General features: G+C 49.2%; 1 protein-coding gene across 3 annotated transcripts in view; it reads left to right on the top strand.

Annotated features, from left to right (window-relative positions):
* Positions 1-20213, top strand: part of LOC123480987 (potassium voltage-gated channel subfamily H member 1-like) — a 91021-nt gene that overhangs the window by 34198 nt on the left and 36610 nt on the right. The window lies entirely within an intron of this gene.

Genomic DNA, 20213 nt, shown 5'->3' with positions numbered 1-20213 from the left:
GTCGAGCTGAGGGTTGTGCCGGCGGAGCCATGGGTAACCCAGGATGAGGGGTTGGCCTGGAGAGGGGAGCAGGTGAAACTGGATAGTTTCTTGATGGTTTCCGGACAGACCCATCGAGACCGGGGCCGTGACATGAGTGACCGATCCGAGTAAGTGTCCGTCCAGTGCCCGGGCAGGAATAGGAGGTGTCAAACGGAGGTTCTCCAGTCCCAGTTGGCGTGCCAGCTTGATGTCCATTATGTTGGCTTCGGCGCCAGAATCCACCAGAGCAGCCAGGGTGTGAGTTGAGTCAGGGAGGCGGAGGTGAACTTGCAGCAGGGGTTTGCGGTCGGAGGACTGGATGGTCATTGAACTCAACCGGACTCCCCCTATGCCCGGTGAGCTTCGGCCCTTTAAAGGGCAGGTTACCACACGATGTCCATCACCTCCACAATAGAGGCAGAGGTTTGAGGTGAAGCGTCGCTGGCGCTCTGCAGGAGTGAGAGAGGCTCGCCCAATCTCCATAGGCTCAGACTGATCAAGCTGACCTGGGTGAGTGGCAGTAGATGACAGGAACCCAGTCGGATCTCTCCGAATGCCGGTAGTAGGTGGACCTTGGCGCCCCCTCTCACGACGACGGGTCTGTATCCTACTGTCGATCCTGACAGTCAGTGCGATGGCTTCATCAAGAGTGGAAGGCAGTTCCTGGGAGACCAACTCGTCCTTGATATAGTCAGCCAAACTATGGAAGAACGCGTCCACCAACGATGGTGTGTTCCAAGAACTTCGTCTAGCCAGGGTTCGGAAGTCGATGGAATGGTCTGCGACTGTACGTCTGCCTTGTCGAATACTGAACAGTTCACGAGACGCCTCTGCGGTTGGTGAATCCAGGTCAAACACCTTCAGCATCTCCTCAGCAAACAGGTCGAAGGTTGCACATGCGGGGGTTTGACGTTCGAACTCTGCTGTTCCCCAGAGTCGAGCTCGGCCCGTCAGGTGAGTGATGGCATACCCAACCTTAGCCCCCTCCGTGGCGAAGGTCCTTGGCTGCAAGGAGAACTGAAGTCGGCAGCTAGTCAGGAATGGCCGGACCTGGGTTGAATCGCCGTTGAACCGCTCGGGGTTTCCAATCTTGGGTTCCGGAGCAGCGGCTGCAATGACCGGGGCAGGTAACTCGGGGGCAGGGCTGGTGGGCAGACCGGCTGGGGTCAGGTTGGTGAGGAGTTGAATGATCATGGCGAGTTGTTGTTGCTGCTGCTGGGACTGCTGCTGGTGCTGCTGGAACTGCTGATGCTGTTGGTAGCCGGCCTGAAGCAGAGAGGTGATGTCGCCGCTCATGCGGCCTAGCTCTCTCTCAGTGTGTTCCAGGCGTAGCATGGCGGTGGGTTGCTCAGGTTCTTCGGTTTCCATGTCGGGGGAAGTGTGCGCTGAGTCCATGATGGTCAGATCGTACTGTCACGGTTCGGACAGACGACAAGAGGACCACAATTGCGTCACACCAGAAAGTTTATTTAAACTTAAGGGGAAAGGGATGTAGGGAGTGAGTGAAGGCTCCAGGGGTTATCCCGTCCGATGTGCTGGGTCTGTGCCTCCCCCAGTGGCAGCGATGCGTCCGATGACGCCGGTGGTTGGTGGTCCAGAAGTCCTGGGGGAGGAAACACAGACACAACGGGGCGGAATGAAACCAGGCAGCAGTACAGTTCAAGGGAAATCCAAAATACGTAGTAGCAAGGCAGAAGGCTGGTCAGAGTTACCGGGATTGAAGAGTAGTCAGGAGTCGTAATGGCAGAAGCAGGTCTGGATCTCCTGAGGCAGAAGAGTATCCAAAAACCAGGCAGGTCCGGGGTCACAAAACCAGGGTGAGCCAGAAGCGCGAGCAAACAGGTTCCGGGTGTGAGCTTTGCAGACGATCTGACACCGGAGAGCTGAAAGACAGGGCCTTAAATACTGGGAGAGGTTAGTGGGTAATGCAGCGCAGCTGGCAGAGTAATTAGAGCCGAGCAGAGCAGGGACAGGTGGAGCTAGTTAGGCTGAGTAGAGAGAGGGAGGTGAGCAGAGTGGAAGATAGTGGAAACCAATTAAGGTGGTAACCCGGTGGAGTGAGAGGGCTCATGACAGCACTAAGAGGGTCTTCACACTTACTAGACTTTTTGCAGTAATACTCTTGGCTACACATATACTGGGATGTAAACTTGCGAGCTTGTCACGTTTCGACTGCTACCTCCGGCAGTAGCACATGACACTCTCCCAACAGTTGCCCCCCTGTAAGCAGTGTAATGTAAACAGAATTGCCTGGTTGAGCCAACAGTCTTACAGTAAAAATTGTAATAGCATAGCAATGTTTTTGAAACGGCTGAAATGTACATACATTTTCCTTATTTTTTAAAACTTGTTTTATAGATTTTTTTACCTGAAATTGAAGTAACAGCCTGTTACATTCTGAAATTGTCGCCGTAGCTTTAAATCTCAACAGTGTTTTGGTTTTTTGCTTGACTGCACCGAGGTCCAGGCAAGAAGCAACTCCCCGGGGAATTATCATTTTCAGTCGCAATTTGCTTTTACCTCATATAGGTGGTGGGCGCAAGCTATGCTTTAGTTTTCGAGATGATCGATCTCTGTCGAGGGTGGAGTTGGTTTTTACATATTGTGTATATATATTTATTCTGAACACATTTCCGTTGGTTGGTAATGTCAATTCTTGCATGTTTTTTTTAAATACTTACTTTTATGTTCGCTAGCTGGACAGGCAAACATCGGCGAGTACTAAACAGTGAACAAATCAAAACGATTAGTTACCGGAGTGTAACTCCAGTTCTATGAGTGGAGCGGAGCCCCATAAGGGAGCTCTGCTCCTAATGGTTTACCCTCTGCCCTACGGCAGCAGCAGCCTGAGACAAAATTATGCACACACCTACAGCCAATAGGAGTACAGGTGTCCCTATAAGAGGGGGTGCCTCCCCTCAATCAGCCTCCTGAGATATTTTTCTTCAGCGAGACTAGAGAGGGTCGGCAGGGCCTTAAGTCCTATGGGGCTCCGCTCCACTCATAGAACTGGAGTTACACTCCGGTAACTAATCGTTCTATATCGTGGAGCTCCGCCCCATAGAGGAGCTCTGCTCCTAATGGTTTAAGGCGGAGCGTAGTGCTCCAAAATGTACTCCCTGCCGAGCCCAACACTTCCCATCGAAACGAGAAAGTCAAGCCTAGCAATGGCTGCAACCGAGTCCCGCAGTACTGCAACTAAAAACCCCTACGGGCGTCACAATATACCGCGTCATCGGTTAAAAAACCCGCTCCACCTAGTCCAATGGCAATGCCAATGACTAGTGGGCAGTGTTATATCTAGCCTAGTTGTAAAAGAACGGACATCTGCACAGTTTCACATTGAACATCACTCTGTCGTTTAATGACATGTGCCACGCATTCTGACAACCCATTCATCCGTAACGCAGCACACTGTCGTAAACCATAACAACGTACAGTACGACGTACAGCACGTCGTACCATACATAACATTTCCCCCCCCTTTCCAAAACCAGGGACTGGTACCATATATAAAATGTCCATAGGGCAAGAACCTAGAGTGATACCTGTAAGAAATAAACATTAACCCTTAAACGGATGGACTCTCCAAACTAGCCAGTTCAGTCCATTAACCTGGAGGTTGACTAAGACACCTAACGGAGCCTAAGAATGAAAAGAGGTTAAGTAGTCCCCCAGATAAGCAGGGCGAGTTCGTGCCCGCATAGGCCTTTCTTCCACCGTCACCGCTTGTGGCTCTGGCCCTTGGGGAACCCACAGAGGCTGGGGCTCAGGTGGTAGTGGTGGAGGAGGTCCATCCGGTGGCGTCTCTGGCCTGCATGTCTGTTTTGTGTGCCTTCGTGTTCCTTGAGGGGCAGGGACTTTTCTGAGGCGGCTGGCGTGCCAGCGTGATCCATTGCTCATCATGAATGTGGCGGGCCCCAGTTGTCGACTGACCTGCAAGGGGTCCGACCAGAATGAGGCCATTTTGTTGCACCGCTGAGGCCGTCGGGCTCGGACCCAGTCTGACACTTGAATGATCGACTTCTTCACCCTGTGTGCCTTGTCAAAACGCTGTTTCATTGCTCTTTGGTGCCCGGTCACTGCCTGCTGTTCTTGGGTGCGCCTAGTCGCCGGTTCTGCTACTCTCTGTGTTCTGAGTCTGTCCAGTGGCAGTTCCATCTCACGACCTAGCATGAGGGATGCCGGGGAGACCTGTGTTGTTGTGTGTTTGCTTGCTCTGTAGTGCATTAGCGTTTGATTCAAAGCAGTTTGGAACGTGCACCCCTGGACCAGGTGCGCTCTGATGCCGTTCTTCAGCGTTTGGTTGAAGCGTTCCACCCCTCCGTTAGCTTGTGGGTTGTAGTAGGCCGTGCGGATGTGTTTGATTCCCTTGTTGCTGAGATATGAGGAGAACTCGGCAGAGGTTAGCTGGGGCCCATTGTCCGTGGTAAGGGTGAGGGGTAGGCCCCACCTTGTGAACAGGCTGTCTAGGATGTCCACGATGGCCTGTGCTGTGACAGTTCCGACAGGAACCACTTCTGGCCACTTAGAGTGGAGGTCATACACCACCACCAGGAAGCGCTGATGGTGAGGGACTGCGTGTCCATGGATCTCGCCACAGATGTCCAGTTGGATGTGCTCCCAGGGGTGGGACGGCCATGCGAGAGGCTGCAGGGGGGTGGGCGGACTGTCCTGTTTTCCCACTGAGGAGGCATGCAGCACAATCCCTGACCAGGGCTTCAATGTCGTGGTCGATGCCTGGCCACCACACAAGGTCTCGACATCGCTGTTTGACCTTGACTATGCCCAAGTGACCCTCGTGCGCCATGGATAGAACACGCGCACGCAGGCCACTCGGGACCACAGTGCAAAACCCTCGAGAGACACAGACTTCTTCCCAGCAAGAAAGTTCGGTGCTTCACTCTGGCGAAAGTCGCCAGCTCTTCCGGCACATGTGCTGGCCATCCAGTGCGTATGTAGGTGCGCAGGGTAGACAGTGTGGGATCCTGTTCCGATGCTTGCTTCAGCTCCTCCAGTGAGACGACTGACTGAAGAGGAGCGTAGAGCATTTGTACAAGCTCTGTTTAGTTGTCGTCTGGCAAGACGGTTGGAGTAGGAGCGTCAAAGGAGCGTGAGAGGAGGTCTGCCACCACGTTATCCCTCCCCGGAGTGAACTTCAGCTGATAGTCATACTGTCTGAGGCGGTCGGCCCATCTGTGCAGCCGAAGTGGCTTGTGGCCAGTTCCTGATGCTGACAGTAGCGTTGTGAGGGACTGGTGGTCGGTTCGGAGTGTGAACAGACGGCCATATAGGTAGAGGTGCCACCTTTCGCACGCCCAGACACAGGCCAGTGCTTCTCGTTCGCCCACAGAGTACCGTTGTTCTGTGGGGCTCAGGGCCCTTGAGGCGAAGGCGACGGGCCTCTCAATGCCATTCTGCAGCTGTGAGAGGACAGCTCCTAGTGCTCCAGCTGAGGCGTCACATGTGACAATGGTGTGGCAGACGGGGTCAAAGTGAGCCAAGACTGGGGCTGTGGTGAGCTGGCTCTTCAGTGAGCGGACCGCGTCTGAGCAGGCTGCCGTCCAGGCCCATGGCTCATCCTTCTTGAGGAGCTGGCGAAGGGGCGCTGTGGTCTGAGAGTAGTGGGGCAGAAACCGGAGGTAGTAAGCTGTCATGCCCAAGAATGAGGCCACCTGAGAGGCTGAGGTCGGTTCCGGGATCCGGTGGACGGCTTCAATGTTCGACATGAGTGGGGCAATGCCTTTGGCCGACAGGCGGAAGCCCACAAACTCGACGGCTGGAGCTGCAAAGGTGCACTTTCCACCGTTCAGGGTCAGGTTGTTCCGCAGTAGAGCACTGAATACTCTGTGGAGTCGATAATCATGGATGTGGAGGTCAGGGCCGTGGACCACGATGTCATCCAGATAGACCGCCACCCCAGGTATTCCAGCGAGGATGGTGCTCATCACCTTCTGGAAGCAGCTGGGGGCGGAGCTAAGTCCAAAAGGCATGCGTAGTATATCTGAACACGCCAGCGTGTGTGACAAAGGCCGTGAGGTCTCTGCTAGCTGCATGGAGGGGTACCTGAAGATAACCCTGACGAAGGTCAAGCTTCGTGAAGATCGTGGAGCCATGGAATTGTGCGGTCAGCTCCTCAGCTGTAGGCAAGGGGTACTTATCCGGGACAACGGCCTTGTTCACAGCACGGAGATCCACACAGGTCCGGATTCCACCGGACTTTTTGGTTGCAATGACCAAGTTTGAAATCCAGGGGGCAGCGTTGACTGGCTCAATGATGCCTGCATCCAACTGTGACTGGAGATCTTTTGTGACATCATCACGCAGTGCAAAGGGAATGCGCCGCAGGGGCTGCATGACTGGGGTCACTTCCGGATTCACTAGGGGCCTGTGAGTAAAGGCTGTGAGGCAGCCCAGTCCATCAAACAGAGTCGGCCAGTTCTGTTGCCATGTGCAGGTAACCTGGTAGATAGCTGACCCACTGTCATCTCTCAGTGTGAATCCCAAGCCTGTGAAGAGGTCGAGGCCCAGGAGGTTGGCACCCCGCTTTGCAACATGAAATGTGAATGATGGCAGATGTTTGGTGCCGTAGTGTACTGGGACCTGGAGGGTGCCTACAATGTCTATCTTAGATCTACCGTACCCACACAGGGCAGTGGAGGGCTGTTGGAGTGGTAGGTGACTGAAAAACTTGTAGTAAGTGGCAAGGTTGAGCAACGACACCGCAGCGCCAGTATCCAGCAGCAAAGGCAAACCCACCTCACCCAGCTGCACAGTGCATGTCCTGAATGACACATGGTTGGTGGAGACGGTTCGGATTTCCGTGTGTTCATGTTGAGAGTGAGATGAAACGAAGGGCCTGTTCTGGGTGGAGCTAGTAGCAGGGGCAGAACGACACACTTTCGCAAAGTGATTGTATTTTGAACAGTTCTTGCATATTTTCCCACGGGCTGGGCAGTTTGAAGCCCTTGAATTGTGAGAGCTAGCCCCACAGTTGCCACAGCTAGTTCTGTTTGTTTGTCTGTGTGCCTGCTGCACGGGCATGTCGGTGTCTGTGTCCATGCAGCTATCGACGCGGGAGGGCGTGCGCAGCGCGTGATCGTTGTAGTGCACCTGCTCGGGCTGAAGCTGCTGTGTGAGAATGGCTGGGGGCCGAGTGTATGCTGCAGAGCTGTCTGTTAGCATAGAAGAGCATTCCAACGCCGCTTCAACCTGGAGTGCTATTTTAATAGCTCCATCTAGTTGTAAATTATCCGATTCCAAAAGCAGTTTCTCCCTTGTCTTTTCACATAACGTCCCCTCTATCAACTGATCCCTGATGATCTCGTCCTGAAGTGTCCCGTAGTTACAAGAGCTAGCCAAATCCCTCAGATTAGCCACGTAGCTTTGAATGGACTCACCCGGCCGTTGGTGTCTCTTCCGTAGCCGGTAGCGTCGGAGGAGCACTCGCTCTTTCCCGGCGAAGTGGTTCCGTAAGAGGCTGACTGCAGCAGTGAATGTAGGAGCCGATCCAAGCGCTCTGAAAATCCTCTGTCCCTCTGTACCAAGGCAGTGACGGAGCAGTGCTGTCCTCCGCTTGTCGGAGATTGTAGAAAAGTCCATAGCTTCTAAATAAGTGTTAAAACTATCAAGCCAGTTATTCCACGGGACTGGAGGTTCGCCAGGCACGGCGAGGAATGGTGCTGGCGGTGGTAAACTGAATTCAGCCATCTTCGTCGCCAATGTTATATCTAGCCTAGTTGTAAAAGAACGGACATCTGCACAGTTTCACATTGAACATCACTCTGTCGTTTAATGACATGTGCCACGCATTCTGACAACCCATTCATCCGTAACGCAGCACACTGTCGTAAACCATAACAACGTACAGTACGACGTACAGCACGTCGTACCATACATAACAGGCAGATCACCAGAATAGAAGCCATACTAATCTGTACTAGCAGATAGATGTGCCTCAATATCCTGTAAAAACACTACCGACCACTAATGGAATGACATCAAGTGTCACTCTACATTATGAACGCGGTAGACCGCCTCACTCACTCAATGGAATCCCAGAGATTAGTGGGCAGGAACAAAAACATGAGTCATACTAACTGAACAAGCAGATAGATGACCTCATATTCTGTTAATCAACGCATGCCTCTACTGTACTGATCCTGTCAGTCAGGATTCATGTCACAAAATATGTTTTCTTATCCAAAGCGGACCGATGGAAACCCAGTCCATAGTCCTGCTTTTCCCTCTCTTCCTAGCTCCAGATCTCCCTTCAGCTATGCTGAGTACAGACCGAGCCAAAGAGTTAGAAAACACATCTGTCAAAAACACGTCTTCCTAACCAAAGCGGACCTGATGGAAACCTGAGTCCACAGTCCTGCTTCTCCTCTCTTTCTTGCTCAAGATCTCCCTTCAGCCACACTGAGTACAGATCGAGCCAGAGAATTAGAAGACATATCCAAGAGATAGAAACGGATAAATGGAGACGGCGTCGACCAGGATGCTGCTCTACAGATATCCTCTACTCCTGTTCCTCTAAAAAGGGCAGTAGAAGCCGCTACTCCACGAGTGGAGTGAGCTCTGATACCCTGAGGCAATTGCCGCCCTGCTACCTCATAAGCTGTCTCAATGCCTTCACAAAGCCAGTGAGACAGCCTCTGTTTTGAAAGTGGTCTACATAGTGCAGCCGCACCGTGACACACAAACAACTGAGGCGATGACCTAATCGCTGCTGTGCGCTCGACGTAACACGCCAAAGCGCGTACCGGGCACAGGCGATGGAGCTTCTCCTCACTCCTCTCTCTATGAGGAGGAGGAGAAAAAGCCCACAGCTCCACGGTCTGTGACCTATATGAACTCTTAATAACCTTCGGCACAAATGCCGGGTTAGGACGTAACACTGCTCTGCTCAGGTCACCATTGATGGCCAGGCAGTCAGGTCTCGTCGAAAGAGCACACAAATCACTGACCCGCTTAGCTGTAGTCAAAGCGAGCAACAGTGCTGTCTTGATAGACAGCATCTTGAGGGGTATTTGATTCAATGGCTCGAACGGCGACTTACATAGCGCTTCGAGTACCAAAGCCAAATCCCACTGAGGAAGCGTGACTCTAGGTGTTGGCCTAAGTCGCCGCGTTCCTAATAGGAAGCGTTTCACTAGAGGGTGACTAAAGACATTGTCTCTGCCAAAACCCTCATGACAAGCTGAAATCGCTGCTGCAAACACTCTAATCGTGGCAGGCGATTTTTGCTTATCAAACATGAGCTGCAGAAAAGAGAGAATACTCTCCACCTGACAGCTCATGGGGTCCACACCTTGTGTGACACACCATCGTGAAAACACGTTCCATCTACTGGCATACATCTTAGAAGTGGAACTGGCACGTGAACCCTGTATGGTCCTGATCACTGCATCAGATAACCCACGGTGCTCTAGCCTGTCCCTCAGCAGCCAGGCCTTCAGTGGTTGGCCGATTATGGGCAATTTCCCTATTGTGCCAGCCGCCTGAGACAACGCGTCCCGTCGATGTGGAATTGGCCAAGGTGGCGCAATCAACATCTGACTCATCTCCGCAAACCACAGAGCCCCCGGGCGATCGGGCGCTATCAGTATCACTGACAGCCCCCCTGACCTCACCCTGGCTAGCAGTGGGAGAATGCAGGACAGCGGAGGGAATGCATACAGGAGAACTCTCGGCCACGGTTGGTGCGCAAAGGCGTCCCTTCCCAGTGGCGGTTCGTCCTGTTCCCTCAGAGAGAACCACAGAGGACATTGCGCGTTCACGCGTGACGCGAATAGGTCCACCTCGGCTCTCCCGAATTGTTCCCAAATCTGGAGAACAATGTCTGGATGCAGACACCACTCGTCGTCTCGAGGACCCCCTCTTGACATGAGGTCTGCTCCTACGTTCAAGTAGCCCGGAATGTGTGCTGCTCTCAATGAGCGAAGGTGCTCGTGAGCCCACAGCCACAGTTCCTCTGCCGCCCGATGGAGAGCAGGCGACCTGACTCCACCCTGGCGATTTATGTGGGCTACTGTGGTCCGGTTGTCTGACCAGACTAGCACATCGCGACCCCGAAGGGTAGACGCGAAGTGGGTCAGAACCAGTCGAACCGTTTCCAACTCCAGGAGGTTGATGTGATGACCTGATTGAGGCCACACACCTCCTATCGCTTGTGTCTGACATGTCCCTCCCCATCCCGTCAGGGACGCATCCGTGAATACTGGGATGTGAGAGGACACCTTTCCTATCGGGACTCCGTGCGTGAGAACGTGCGAGTTTCTCCAATAGTTTAGGTCTGCACTGAGCGAGAGGGGAACCACCACCAACCGATGACGTTGACGCAATGGGTCTAGTCTTAGTTGGGCGAACCATCGCTGCGTCCTGCGCATGTGCAGGAGTCCCAGCGGAACCACAGAGTGGGCTGACGACATGAGACCCAAAAGTGACATGATCGACAAGCGCCGTCACCGTGTGATTCGGACGACACTTCCTTAGGGCTAGCAACAAGGCTACCCTTCGGGGGTCCGAGATTCGAGCCCTCATCCTCACAGTGTCTAGCTGTATCCCCAGGTAGACAATCTGATGAGTGGGCCAGGGCGCGCTCTTTTTCCAATTCACAGCGAACCCCAGACTTGTGAGATGCATCACTGTCTGTGTTGTGTGAGTGATCGCCAGCTCTGCTGACGGGCGAGAACCAGTAGGTCGTCCAGGTAGGCTAGTAGCCGTATTCCCTGACGACGCAATGGTTCCAATGCCGCCTCCACACACTTGGAAAATGTGCGAGGTGCCAGGGCGTACCCAAATGGCATCCTCGTGTATTCGTACGCCACCCCTTGAAAGGCGAACCGCAGAAACTTCCTGTGACGCGGCTGAACCGGCACATGAAAGTACGCGTCCTTTAGGTCTATGCTCGTACAAAAGTCCCCTCTCTGGACACATTCCAGCAGACTTTTTGTCGTTAGCATTCGGAAGGGCCGTTTGGTTATGCTCTCGTTGAGAATGCGTAAATCCAAAATCGGCCTCACTCCCCCCGTCTTTTTGGGCACTAGGAAATAAGGTGAATATAGCCCTTTGCTCCCGGGGAACTACTGTCACCGCCTCCTTCGCCAAAAGTTCCGTAATCTCTGTCATCAGAGCGGCCACTTTGTCTGGCGTTTTCATCACCGTCTCCACCACTCCCCTGAACGGGGGTGGGGTCCGGTGGAATTGGAGAGCATAACCCTTCTGCAACGTCTGTTCTAGCCAGCGTGAGAGGGTGCAGCTTCTTCGCCACTGCCAGCAATGCTGAGAAAGTGGCTGGGCGCGAAGCTGTGGTGCATCCAGTAGGAAGGACCTGTATTCCTCTATGGCCCTTACCGCCACTGTTCCCCAACATTGAAGTGGTGGAACAGCCCAAGGTGGGCCTCCCGTGAAAGGGAGAGGAAATGCGTTCTGAGAAAGAAAGAGGAGTAGGGACGTCGGTTAAACCCGTAACAGTCGTATTCCTGCCCTCCTTGAACGCATCGCGGGTCTGAATTGCACTGACCGAGGCCAAAGCCTGCGGCAGGGCATCATCCCCAGCAAGCGATTGCGTCATCTTAGGTGACTGCAATTCGCTATCAGAGCCCTTCACTACAGTACTCCTAGAAGTCTGTAGTATGAGGTCTCTATGAGGTAAAACAAGGCGGCGCCTTGATACCTTCTTAACTTTCACCTTCTGTGTGTGTTCAACTCTGCACCCCTGGTGGGTTGATTCACACTCAGTGTGGTGAGTACTGGCTCGTTCTGTCAGGGGAGCTGATACTTTGGTTATACCCATAACGCTAGTAATCCTGCCCTCCGTGAACGTAGCATGGGTCTGAATCGCATTAACCGAGACCTTGGTCTGCGATAATGCGCCGTCCCCCAGATAGCTGCTGTGTTACAATGCCTGGGGCGCCGATACTCTGGGCACCTTGGTGACTGCGGTGATCGGGCCCTCCGTGAACGCAGCATGGGTCTGGCTCGTACTAGTGGAGACCTTAGTCTGTACTAGTGCGCCATCCCCAAATAGCGGCTGCGTCCTCATGTCAGAATCTGACCGGGACTGCTGCCTTCTATGTAAAGCACTTCTTATACGTGAAGTGTGATGTAACGACCTGATTGAGGTCTTCTGGATACCTACTCTTAGTGCCTGTTCAGCAACGCACCCTCGGTGGGCTGAACGGCTCTTAGAGTGGTAAGGAAGAGAGGGTGAGATTTGAACGCTCTCGGACGTATTATGGAAAAGAGGCTCTTTTTGACAAAGTCAGGTGGAGCCAACTCTTTATTAAACACATCAACAAAAGCATTTACATCAGCACCCGTCCCTTCAACCGAAGGGTGGGGGGAACAGTGGGCGCGTTCGACACCATCGATGCGTCCTCCATCCTCTCCCCCGCGTCCCGTCACGTACGCCTCCTCTTGCCTCCCTTGGAGGGCCAGGTCGGCGTCCTCGTCACCTCCCTCGCCGGCTGTAGTGGGGCTACCGTAGCTGCTGGGAGGGCCGAGCCCGCTCCCTTGCTGCTCGTGGCCGCCGGATGACGCCGATTACGCCGCCTCGTCGTAGATCCCGGTCTACTTAGAGGGGCGGAGGTAGATGGCCTTTGGGGAGGAGGGGGGCCGAGTCGTCCTGCCAACGGCAGGTGCTTGGCCAACTGCTTCTTCTCCTCCTCCAACTTCGAAAAACGCTCCGTCGCCTCTTTGACTGCGACCCCAAAGAGGCCGTCGTCAGAGAGGGGGGCGTTCAAAAGAGACGTCCTGTCTGCCTCTTTCATGGAAGTCAAAGACAACCAGAGGTGTCGTTCCCCGACCACCGAAGTGGCCATGGATTTCCCCGCGCAGACTGCGGACGCCTGTGTTAGGTGGAGTATGGCGCCAGAAATTCTGGACGCCTCCTCCACCTCCTCCGGTGCCATCTCTGTCTTACCCGTGGTTAAACGGGACAGAGAGGCCGCCAAGAGGGCAATGTTGTTAGCTGCTGCTACTGCTTGGGCTCCCAACCCAAAAGACTTCTCTAACAGCAACGCTGTGAGTCGGTCCTTCTGGGATGGCAACGTGGCCTTCTTGGAAGAGGGCTAAGGGCTCGAACCCGGTACGAGATACGCCGCCATGGCGCTCTCTAACCTGGGGATTCCCTGACCCAGAAGCCTTCCTTCCACTCTCATGAATGGGAGATACGCTTTTACAGGCGAACGCGCCGCTAAAGGTGCCTCCCACGAGCCTCCAACGTACCTAGCCAAAGAAGGCATGGCAGGAGCCACTGGCTCTGCCGCCTTCCTTGGCCTGGAATAAGGACCGCCCTCCATCATATCAACCTCCGGTGCGGAGGGAAGAGGGGGCAGCTCTATTGCCAGCCGTTGAGCAGCTCTCTCAATGAGACCCGGAAAATCCGCTCTCAGAGAGGCTGCAGCGAAAGAGAGAGCTTCTGATCTCTCAGAGCTCGTATCCCCTTCGCTATAGGGACTACAAGCCCTCTCGCTCTCCAAAGGAAAGGGGGGCTTGAAAGTATGAGGGACGGGGTCCGACTGTTCCATTGGAATGCCAGACCCTTCCTCAAAATCCCCATCTTCCCCCGAGTCTGCGCCGTCGGACAACGCCTCTGAAGCAGAGGCTAGTATCGACAACACATCCTCAAGGGGGATGTCCTCCCTGAAAAACGCCCAACGCTGCTTCCTCTCCTTTAAAGAAAGGAGGGCGCAGGAGGCGCAATTCGGGGGACTGCAGACGCCTTCCTTGGCATGCTGGGATCCCAAACACACGAAACATAAGTCGTGGTGGTCACCGGCCGCCATGGAAGTGCATCTGCACTGAGCTCTGAAAAGAGCTTTTGGGGGTGGAAATTCTCCTGGTGTGCTCATTTAGACGACGTTGATGACTGGAATATCAACGGCGTTTTCGTCCTGAGTCTTCGTGCTTCGTCTCTTCTTGGCTCTTCAGACTAGTCATCCAGTCGCTGAAGAAAAAGGGAGGCTGATTGAGGGGAGGCACCCCCTCTTATAGGGACACCTGTACTCCTATTGGCTGTAGGTGTGTGCATAATTTTGTCTCAGGCTGCTGCTGCCGTAGGGCAGAGGGTAAACTATTAGGAGCAGAGCTCCCCTATGGGGCGGAGCTCCACGATATAGAACTTGTGTACTATCCATGGTACTATCTCTGCTGATCACGTCTGCCAATCACGTTGTCCTTATCTAAAGGTAGTAAACAGGTAGTAAACAGCTGGTGAAACCACCGCTATCAGGTAAAGTTTTTTATTTCTTTTTTGTAATCTAACTATTTAGTTATAGAAACATGATACCATCAATGCAAGCTGTAAAATTACCCCCAATTTAGAACACAGCAACATTGGTAATTTAGCTAGCTTGCTAGTTAGCTAGCTAGTTACAACAAGTAGATATGTTGCTACCTAGCAGAAGCAGATAGCTTTATCACTAGCTAGCATGTCATTCTGAGACAAGGAGCGTTTTAGCTATCAGTTTATTTCAAGTAATAATTTAAGACTACAAAAATCTATAGGACAGTAGTGTAAATCTAATACAGTCATCAAGGCAGGACCCACTAATTTCATTCATACTGACTAATAAGAAATGCCACATTATCCCTGTCAATAGTTGGGAGTAGGACGATTGCAGAGCACCCTGCCTCAGACTGTCAGGATGTTCATTTTCTAGCTCACAAACTACATTCCTTTGCTATGATTTGTTTTATCAATTCTTGTCTATCACTTTTGTCTCACATGATCTATTCAGCTCTCCTGTGTCCTGCTCCAAGAGATCAACCAAGTGCCATTCACCATGCATGGGCTGATTCACTCACCTGTGAGAACTATCTTACTGCAGTTAGAACTAGCCCTGCCGTCACTATTTAGACATTGAGACCACATACGCATTTGCCTGTTGTCTTTTCTTTGTGGGTTTTGTCTTACACAGTGTAGTGCATTTCAGAGTTAAAGAACACCAACTACAGATACACGTGCTTGTTTGAGTATCTCAGTTTAGATTCAGTTTAACAGGTGACAAATAGATCATTATTGTAACATGCAGTGGGGAGAATTCTATTGTCCCCATCAGGAGCCCAGGCTTTCACCATAGATGGTAGAGTTCTCATCTCTGGACTACACAAGCTTTAGATTGCATTCTGCTAAGGCACTTGTCCTGCTCTACATCGGTCAGCTATATTGGTGACCAGGGTGGGATCCTTTCGATATGCCTATGGGGCCTGGGCACACAAATGCTCCTAGAGAGAAGGGGGAATACTGAAGCATGCCATGATGACAGTTGTACAGTCTCCATCAGAGGCCCAGGCTTTTGGCATAGATGCTAAAGCTTTCATTTCTGGACTGCAACATTGTAAGATTGTTCCCTACACGGCACTTGATATACATTGATTGGTAGGTTACACTATATTTAGATACTTCAAATACTGCCCAAGACACCTTTGCTATTTGTCTCTGTACTCAATAAATGGTGAAACACTATTTGTGATGGTGTTCTTTGTTCATATGTACAGTATATGCATGAAACGTAGATTATGGAAAACATGTCTCACACTCAGTCATAGTTAGTAGAATAATGAATGGATTGGCAAGATTTTGGCACCTTCAACTTTTAGAAGGTGTGTAGGAAAGTTAATAATTTAAACCACCTAAACATACTCACATTCACTGAACATTTTAGTATTTTAAACAAACATTAATTTCCAAACTGCTTTTTCTACAAGCCTACAGGATCTTTATCATTGTTCATACCTTATATTCCAATGCATCCAACATTATGCATGCCCACAATGGTATTGGGCAGCTGCTATTTGAGAACTCGTCTGGTTTAGAAATCTTATTGCACATTGTATCACTGTTTTTAGAGAAGATTGTATTGCAAGGTATGCTATATGTGTAGGCTATGCTATATGTATTGGCTAATATGCATATGCAGCTGTCCTTTTTTTTAAATCCCCATTCTAGCATACATGACACACATCTTTATATCTACATTATTTTATTTGGGTTTCTATGCGAAGTATATGATTGAATGTTTCTTTAAGCCTGCAGCTAGTTACATGAAATTAGACATATAATCAGGCCAAAACATGATTCAAAAATTGAATTCACTGACAGAGATATCTAATGAAACACAAATTGACATTTACAGTAGCTGGATAGGCTAGTCAAACTAACATTGGCTAGCTTTCAATAAATTGGCTAAATGGTCAACGGAGTTACCTCTTCATACGATCAAGACAATTCATATTGCATTTTGCATATTTCAAGTGCACTTAAACATATATTTATCTTATTTCGGTCTTTGGGAGCTAGCTATGTTCCTATTCATCAGACAGCAGCTCGTGTTTTCACCAGAGGCTGTGTTTACATCGTAGATAGATGCAGGCCATTGGCTGCCGTCATCACAAGGGATATGTACGGGAGTTCTGATTTGGTTCCAAGTTGAGCATTTGGGCAAATTTGCCTGAGCAGACAGAGTGGTGAAATATACTTCTTATGAGAAAATGTGCAAGAATTGAAGGTGCCAACAAATGTTATAGCAACAAATGTTATAGTCATCATAAGAATGTGTTATAGTCATCATAATAATGTTTTACGGTCATATACAAAAAATCAGATCCTCCCTCGACAGGGATAGATCAAGTTCATGTCTTTCGGCTTCGGCCAACCACCTAATATAATGACTTCCATGATATTGATAAAATGAAGCCTGGTTTGTTCTAAGGTAACTTTAATATGGTAGCTAGCTAGTGTAAGCCTAAGAGCTTCTATCTAGCTATGGTTCAGCTAAACGTCAGCATTCCGCTACAGCCAGCACGTTTGTAAGAATGCAGAAATTATTTTGTTTACCTAGCTAATGTTACCTAGCTGTGTAGCCTATATTATAATATGAATGACACTGTATGATAACGTTACTTTACTTTTATAGTCGTATGGGAGGGGTGAACGTTCATTATTTATATGCTAACGTTACTTGATCATGATGCATATTCATGTTAGTTAGCAGGAGGTAGCTGTGTGTTGTCAGCTAATTTAATGTGTACGGATGCGAAAATAAGTCCTTTGTCTGCATATGCTTGTGGATTGTTGCATTATTCAAGAGTGTAATATGGTTTGGTTTCATTATTCAATATTGTAGTATGTTTTAGAAGAAACGTTGCTTGGATTGTTAAATAGTTTGTGCTTACTGGCTAATGGCTACTGTGATATTTATGGTAAATTTGAGCTGCGGACCAAGAATGTCGCATTGCCAGCCACAACGAAAAGTAAGGCAAGGATGTAATGTGAATTGAAAAGTATATATCTTTCGCCAATCTGCTCCTCAGACTCTCCATCTCTCGTAGTGGGAATAGGGCCTAAGCTTGTGTTAATATTCACAGTGTCAAAAATACTATGTTAATATCCTCTTCCCATTGGGTTAGTATGGGTAACTTGTCATTAAAGTAATTTGTGCCAGATGTGGCTTGAGTCCATTACATTTGACTTGTCATACCCATTTTTCACATATCATCTCAAGTATCATCCAAGGGCAGAAAGAGTCTCCCAAAAAGCAAGCCATGGTGACACAAATGACAAGCTGTTTGTCTGTTAATTAATCTAAAAGGGACATTAATTTCACTTTCAAATCCAAGGTTGTCAAATGTTTTCAGACCTCTAAAGTAATCATATGTCAAGATGAAACCACGTGACAACGTCGAGTGTGTAGGTCCAGCTGTATTCCTCCACCCCAAATGAATGAAAAGTCAAGCACCGAAAGAAACCAGGAAATTAGACATTGCTTATCTTTTCCATTAGTTTGGGAGGTATCTACACAACCGATGTTGTGGGAGGTTATTTCATCTTGACATTACTCTACTTTCGATGCCTGAAAACATCTGACAACTTTCATTTCTGAGTGAAATGTCCCTTTAATGGGACAATCAGCAGTTGCTACATCCAGTTTTGTACCCATTTATTCTTGAAGAATATAACTTATAAATGCCTCATGAGCTTAGTTCAACTGTCGTACCCCATCAGATCCCAAAATATAAGCTTGTTTAAGTTCAATGTTTGTAAACAAAGTAAATGTAAACAAACACTATATAGCCTCAAAACATGGTTAAAACTATAATTGTTATATCATGGATGGTCAGTCCTTGCATCCATAGCTTGTCTATGAATTTGAGAGCGGTAACATTTCTCCAGCCCCATCCCTCAGCTTTTTACCGAAACAGGGGCGGGGAGTTCACTTTGTTATTTTTCTACTGCTGATTGACGCTTTAACTATTGGATGTAAACTCCCCTAAAGTTGGGAGTAGCGTGGTTCTGGTACTGCTTCCGACCGTCATTTTCACTTATAAATGTGTCTGTAGACACCGTACACTCGGCTAAAGCCCTGCTTCTTACGGTTGCGGGAGTATAGGTGCCGTGTCGATGTGAAATTTGACACCACTTGAAGCTGTGAAGTCCCATTACACTTTCATTCGCTGGTTGGACTGTCCATCAATTGTGGTGGAAGGACACGTTGCACTCTGACATGGCATATACCACTGGAGAGCTAAGAAGCTTCTGTGCTGAAAGAAAGTATTCCCATTGCTCTACGATAAACACAAATGGTTTTATTTCAAGTTTAATAAAAAAAAAAAAAGAACATTATTTGTAGATGTGAAACATAACCACTTTGCGTTCATCACAGACAAACTCAATCTTAAAGCTGAAGTTGTAACGATTCGGCTGGTGTGTGAATGGCGTCTCTGCGTCACTCAGAGGACACAGGGCAGAACATTTTCTGTCGCCAGTTCTAGAAACGGTGCCAAATGGTGTCACTAAATATGATCATATCTATTTTACAGTTATAAGGTTAACTCTTAGTAGTCGTTTTCTAAATTGGTTGTAACTATATTAAGAAAGCATGTAAGTCATTTCAAGCCCTATTCATTAAGTTTTGTTGAATAGGAACAAAATCATATATTTCATATTTTCATATAATTGAGCTTGTGTCTTCAAAAGTGAGTACAGCTCAGCAATACATTTTTACTAGAAAATGTGAGATTTTTATATTTCTTGGAGTATGTAGCGTACTACTTATTGCTTATGGCCGTCTCATGATGGACGTACCCAAAAGTAATTATTTATTTAGGCGGAAATCTACATACATCTAACAGGCATTATGCAACATTTCCACATGCAAATAACCCTTAATGTCCGAACATCTTTCAAAGCTGTATACAGTTGTTTGTTTGTGGTGAGGGACCGGTTGGTCCAAAACAGTAAACTTCAATCATAAATGTCATGTTTTTAAAATAAAGAGTACTCCCCCATCTATACTGAATATAAACACAACATTCAACAATTTCAATGATTTGTACTGTTAATATAGTTAATATAAGGAAATCAGTCAATTGAAATAAATTCATTAGGCCCAAATCTATGGATTTCACATGACTGGGCAGGGGCACAGCCATGAGTGAGCCTGGGAGTGCATAGGCCCACCCACTTGGGAGTCAGGCCCAGCCAATCAGAATGAGTTTTTCCCCACAAAAGGGCTTTATTACAGACAGAAATACTCCTCAGTTTCATCAGCTGTCCGGGTGGCTGGTCTCAGACGATCCCGCAGGTGAAGAAGCCGGATGTGGAGGTCCTGGGCTGGCGAGGTTACATGTGGTCTGCAGTTGTGAGGCTAGTTGAATGTACTGCCAAATTCTCTAAAACGATGTTGGAGGCAGCTTATGTTAGAGAAATTAACATTCAATCATCTGGCAACAGCTCTGGTGGACATCCCTGCAGTCAGCATGCAAATTACACACTCCCCCAAAACTTGAGACATCTGTGGCATGGTGTTGTTTGACAAAACTGCACATTTTAGAGTGGCCTTTTATTGTCCCCAGCACAAGGTGCACCTGTGTAATGATCATGCTGTTTAATTAGCTTCTTGATATGCCACACCTGTCAGGTGGATGGAGGATCTTGGCAAAGGAGAAATGCTCACTAACAGGGATGTAAACAAATTTGTGCACAATATTTGAGAGAAATAAGCTTTTTGTGTGTATGGAACATTTCTGGGATCTTTTATTTCAGCTTATGATTTACATGTTGCATTTATATTTTTGTTCAGTATATTTTTTTCCCCCAGTATATTTTATTCACAAAGCTATATTTACCCAGTCACTCAAAGCTGTGCTGTACTGTACTGTAATGCCAAACGCTCCCCTAAGCT

The sequence above is a fragment of the Coregonus clupeaformis genome, chromosome 18 (genome assembly GCF_020615455.1).
Source record: "Coregonus clupeaformis isolate EN_2021a chromosome 18, ASM2061545v1, whole genome shotgun sequence".
Taxonomy (NCBI): domain Eukaryota; kingdom Metazoa; phylum Chordata; class Actinopteri; order Salmoniformes; family Salmonidae; genus Coregonus; species Coregonus clupeaformis.
This window is presented reverse-complemented; position numbering and strand designations above follow the sequence as displayed.